Genomic DNA, 6000 nt, shown 5'->3' on the forward strand with positions numbered 1-6000 from the left:
TTCTAATTTCACTACTTTACTGAGACCCAAAGACATTCTAATTTACATTTAGCTAACATTAACTTTCTTGGTAGTTGGAAGCATTTATGCAGTAGAGAGGAAACAGAAAGCATATGTAAGCATCTGAACAGCTTCCAGTTCTTTTACCTTCTGTACTTCATGCTCTTTCTATACAAACACACACTTAAATATCATCTTTTTACAATTAATAATCTCTGGTTTAAAGACCTCATGTCATCACAAAGGCCAAATTAGGTGAACTTAGAATAAACTAGTTTTAATGATAGGTGAAAATGCCTCGGAGTTTGAATACACATTATCGAGTGATGTCCATATGTGTAATGGAGAAACGCATACAATAGTATAAATATATTTAAAATGTTAAGTTCAATATTTAACTGAATGTGGGAGAAAAGGTGCCATTATTGCTCATTTTAATGGAAAGGATTGTTTGCTTACCAGATTACACGTACACGATGAAACTGTGAAAATCAGCAGTAGAATACCAAGGCCATGTTTACTATATTTCTTCAACAAATCCGTAGGGACACATTTCTTGCCCTGTCTCTGGGAGAGCTCAGGCCAAGGCTGAATGCTGACCATCCTATAGATGCACTCTCAGAAACAAGCAAGCTGGAAGCCAGCAAGAGTTCACAAACTTGCAGGACAGATACAGGCCAAATTTCTCCCTCTCAGGACAAGTAAGCCCATTGCTGTTGTTGGCTGTTAGTGTACCAGGGACAACCACCTCCCCTTTTAAATTAGAATACACTCACAAGAATTCTCAGTCAAATGTCTGAAGAGCAAAGCAGGGGCCAGAAAAATAATTCTAACCACACTTAACCCTAAATCCAATAGTAATTAAGACCTAACTGGGGGGTTTTTACCTTCTTTCTGACACACTCTATTGACCATTATTCATCTCCATGGCTCACTGAAAGAACTCAGTAGGCTGCTGAGTAAAGCTGGAAGACCATTCTTTTCTTCCAGTCCTGCAGCATTAGAAGTGTCATTGTTACAGAGTTAAAAGTTACACGCTGTTATTTTTTGCATTGGAGAACACAATACAAAGGCCTGCTCCAAGCCCCATTGTACTTTCTGGGTTTGTATTCATCTGACATTATGCTACCTTGGATTCAAGCTTTACATTCATAAATATCAGAAGGCATTGCTGAAGAAGTAATGCATGTCAAGTGGCCTGCAATCCTTGAACAAAGCAGACCTTGCTCCCCCCATCATCATTATTCACCAGACATGGCAGAATGAAAGGCTGAAAGGATCAAAGAGCAGAGTACCAGCAGTATCTACTAATAATTGACAGCATAAGCAACACCACTAATCAAGGCCAGAATACAGGACTTCATAAAGGACAGACATTCAGGTTCCCTGGCTTAGCTGACATCATTTAAACTGAGACCAGTTGAGTAAAATGAAAGAAGGTGCTTTAAATATGAGGAATGTTTTACGTAAAATAAGCAAGAGCAAAATTGCACCTGATAAAATTAAAAAGAAAACTAAACATGAATCAATTACAGCTAACATCATGATCTACTGAAATCTTCTGATTCTTCTTGCATAGCAGGTAACTGTTACTCATACACAGAAATACATAGTTTGGGCAAATCAATACTGCCTTTCAAATTTTAAATTTTAGATTTTTGCATTCCTTTATGTTTCCTTTAAGTACAGCATGACAAAGTAGCAGTTCTCATCTCCCAAAAAAAGTAGGAAGAAAATAAATGAAATCCAGTGATACTGCCCTAAATTGTCAATGAAATGGTTGAGAGAAAAAGCTCTGGCTGCTGTCCTGACCAGTACCAACTTTCACAACCTCTTTTTCCAGAACTTAGGTGTGCTTGTCAATTTAACCATTTCTACAGAAGCAAAATCTCACTACATTTAACCTTCTAATTATTTGATACCCTAAGACAAAAATTCATTTACTTACGTTGTAGTCAGAATTCATTGCCTATAATGCTAAAGAGAAAATAGCTGAGTGACCAGAACTGTCTGATAATAAATCATAAAAGTTAGGCAACTATGAAAAATTGTGTTCTCTTTTTCCAAGAAACAAGCAAGTCATTTAGATATACTAACATTCTTTGAACTTGACCCAGAAAGTTTAGCTCTAGTGCAGAAATAATTTAGTTTCACCAGCTCATTCAAGCACTGACTTCTCTACCTGAAGTGCCAAGAATGTTTCCCAGCAATGAGTGCTAGACTGGCTGATTACACAGGGTGAACCTTGTGCTTCTTGCCTATGAACTAATGCACAGAGGTTAGCAAAAAACCCTGTATATTGAGTAAAGCCTTTAATCATCATCAAAATACCCACATTTTGCACTAAACCTTCTGAATAATACAGTCTGTTTTTCATTACTACAGCCAGTGTCCCCAAAGTCAGTTCTCACAACTGCAAAGCACTTGCAGATACAATTTAAGTATTTTTTACTAAATACAGTGGGGGTTAGGTTTCTATTCTGAAAAGCACTCCAAAGGAATTTCAGCTGGATGAACTAAAGAAAAATATTCCATGGTCTCAGTTTCAACCATATTGAATATTTAATCATTATGAACATATAAAATATAATTAAAGTTGAAAATATCTGAAGTCTTTAGACTACTATTTTTCACAGCCAGGGACAATAGACAGAGAATAATCTGTCATTTTCATGGTTGACCTGAAGGCTTTGTAGGAAGCTATGTTATGTTCTCAAACTTAGTTGAGGCCAATAATTGTTTACAATTATTCTACGCAAGATAGTTGAAGATACTCTGATACAAAAAAAACCCCCTGTAAAACAGAAGACAATAAAAAATGTTTAGACAAAAGCCAAACTGCCTGTTTCAAAGGAACCTGGCAGAAATGCTTTGACCTGATAGCAGCAGGAAGTATAACCATCAAAGACTCTTACAATTAAATATTTAGAATGATAAATGAATTATCATAATAAACACTTAGCATTCAGGTAGAAAATGACTAAGAAAACCACTTTTGCCCATTTGTGGTTTATTTGACAGAAGGTCAGCTTCTCTTTCAATGCAAGGCAGAACTCATTCTTTATATAATTCATTATCCATTGACAAAAAGGTTGATTGCATCAGGAATAAATGTGACCCATTTCCTTCAGAATCCCTACAATTCCTTTGCTTTTTTATTCAGAATACAACAAAATAGCTTTCCAAGCAGAAAAATGGAAGCAGTACTGTTATAATTTTACCAATTAGGGATCTATTTCAAACTAAAGGATTGTCACAAAAGTACATGTTTCTCTGAGTAAACATCATGGCATTAGTAACAAAATTTTTTGTGTTCCTACTTCTTCAACAGGATCTGTGAAATCAAAAACGATTTAATTCCTTTCCTTATAATACTAAGGCTATCCAAGTCATTGATGTATAATCAGTGTTAATTGAAGCAGTTAACATTATATCCTCTAATTACTTTCCTGACACTTAGCCAAGTGAATTCCTAGTATTCTGTTTTCTCAGCCAGACTGTAGTTTACAATGAAATACTACTTCACTTTGCATTATTATATCTAAAGTTGTTAATGCAATTTAGGGAAAATGATATTTACATAACAGCAGCTTTGGACCAAATGAAACAGAAGGAACCGGACCTCGTCAACTCAGTTCATGCTCCCTGTACTATTTCTTTTGCAAAATAAGAAAACACGAGAAGTTAATATTTTCATATTCTATTAATGTTCTCTTCATGATAGTGTGCCTGGCACATCTGGTAAATGACCTAAGAAGTTTTACTATAACAACAAGTTCTTTTCTAAAAATTAGAGGCAAGATAAATCACATCTTGTAATACTCACAGTCAGATAATCTGTTCTACAACCAGCTGCCCTTCATGCAAGACATGGGTAGATACTGTCACCTGCAACCTGCTGCTTCTCCTGCACAATTCATGTATTTTCCATCATCCCTTCACATCCCGGGTAACTTCTGTGCAAATCAAACTAAATTAATTTCACTTGCCAAGTTCCAGCCCTTAACCTATTTTGTTACATCATCATACTGATATTTCAGTGGGAAAGAATTAAATAGAATAAGCAGCTTTGTTTGCCATTCATGTTACTACTTAATAGTAATACATTACTGTTTTGTAATAGCCTGATGATAAAAGAACCAGAAAAAATCCTTTGTTTTGTTATGTTTGATCTTCCACTCAAACTGAATTTAATTTAACAGTATAATAAGCCAACAGAAAATATTTTTCCCTAATTGAGATATACCATCTGCTCCAGTAATCAGCAAAACACATCTCAACTTATTTGGACATTTGATGCAAGCTTGTGTGCAACTGGCAACAGGAAATACGAACATGATTAGAATACAAAGTAATTTTTTGTCCTCGGAATATTTGTTTTACACATGCGTTCAGTGGAGCTACTTCTGTGAAAGCTAGTTGGTCCTCCTATTCTTCTACCCTAAATAAATTCTATAGGTACTGCATTCTCACAGAGTCTAAAATAGTGATTTTATCTGCTAGCCACTGACAAAAAATGAATTTAAATGCATTTTATACTGGAAAATATCTGAAACCAGTTATTTTTCACACATAATTGTCACACAGATTATCTCTGCTGATGACTTACAGAAAACTCCATTCTAAATTACCCCTTGTAGTTTGAAACTTTTTCTAATTTTTATAAATTCAAATGCTATGATTCAGTAAAAAATTTAAAATTTGAAAGTGAATTTGATAGTTTGAAACGAGACTCACTCCACATACTAAACCAAATGCGGTTCAAAGATGTGAGTTTGAGGTCCATACTATTTTAGGTTATATTATCCTGTCAATACTGAGAGTATTTTGGTCCATGTGGAGCACTTGTTCCAGAAAGATAGTCTGCACCCTGGTGTGTTAGCTGTAAGAGGACTAAGTTTACAGAACAACCTGCATTTGAGATAGACAGGGACTTCTCTACCAGAGAATAATTTTAAAACTTAAGGCAAACTAACTGAAACAATAACATCAAAGAAGCAACTGCACCTAAATAAATCTTCCTTTGTATGAGGATTAACCTGCAATGAATCAATGACATTTTGTCTTAATCCCCTTGTGTACCTCTTACAAGATAAGGATTCTGTCTTGTAGGACAAGGATAAGACAAGATACCTAAATGTCATACAAAGAGAGTTTTCCCTTTGATGTTGTGTGAGCCACACATGGGACTTCCTCTTAAACAATTCAGGACTACCATCGATCAAGATAATCAATAGGGATTTTCTGGTTTATAAGACAGTTATAAAGCTTAAGGCTACTTTCTCAGGGAAATAGACATTTTAGCTCAATTGATTCATTTAATTATTTGAACTGGTTCGGGCATAAAGTTCTTATTTTGAACTTTATGTGATTTTGTTCCAGATTTACATTGAGAAAGGTTTTGGGTTTGTATAGTTAATTTTCATGTTATAGACATGAAAGAGGGACCAAAGGCTGACACTGTTTCTAAAGTTGAAAAAAGAATAAAAAATTGTTTTTGAAGCATCAGAAAAGCTATATAATAACAAAATTTTTGTTTTAATTCTTCTATAACAAAAGATAATCAAAAGAAAGTTAAAAAGTTACACACACATTTCCTTTTTCTCATGTTTTAGAATCTGTGCAGAGGAAATACGACTTCAGAGCTCTGGCGCCTTAAGTCCTCACTTCCCTTCTCTGCCAAAACCCAGGGTTCTATTTTATTTAAATTATCATAATTCTAGTAGGTGGGTTTTGTTTTGTTTCATTTAAGAGATATATGTAGAAAAAATTAATGAGTCTTCAAGAGGAAGAAAGATGGTGTGAGGAGATTTGAGGAGGTACACAAAGGCTCATCGATTCTTGTAATATCCTAGCATCTTTCTGTGAAAATAATCCTCAGTACTGTGCTTTTTCATCTCAGAGATCAAATCTGATAGAAAGATTCCATCTATTTTAGATGCAACAAAAGTACTAAAGGCAGAGCAGTTAAATAGGAGCAGGACTCAAAAGAGAATCAAG

The 6000-nt window shown here is 34.9% G+C and overlaps 1 long non-coding RNA gene across 2 annotated transcripts in view; it reads right to left on the bottom strand.

Moving 5' to 3' along the window:
- The window catches only part of LOC108449629, a 64738-nt gene extending 60815 nt beyond the window's left edge, over positions 1-3923 (bottom strand). For both annotated transcript variants that reach the window (XR_001865867.1, XR_001865866.1), the window contains exon 1: positions 3827-3923. This is a non-coding gene — a long non-coding RNA (uncharacterized LOC108449629). The remainder of the gene's footprint in view (positions 1-3826) is intronic.
- Between the last annotated feature and the right edge of the window lie 2077 nt (positions 3924-6000).

This window comes from Corvus brachyrhynchos, unplaced genomic scaffold, assembly GCF_000691975.1.
Source record: "Corvus brachyrhynchos isolate BGI_N302 unplaced genomic scaffold, ASM69197v1 scaffold279, whole genome shotgun sequence".
Taxonomy (NCBI): domain Eukaryota; kingdom Metazoa; phylum Chordata; class Aves; order Passeriformes; family Corvidae; genus Corvus; species Corvus brachyrhynchos.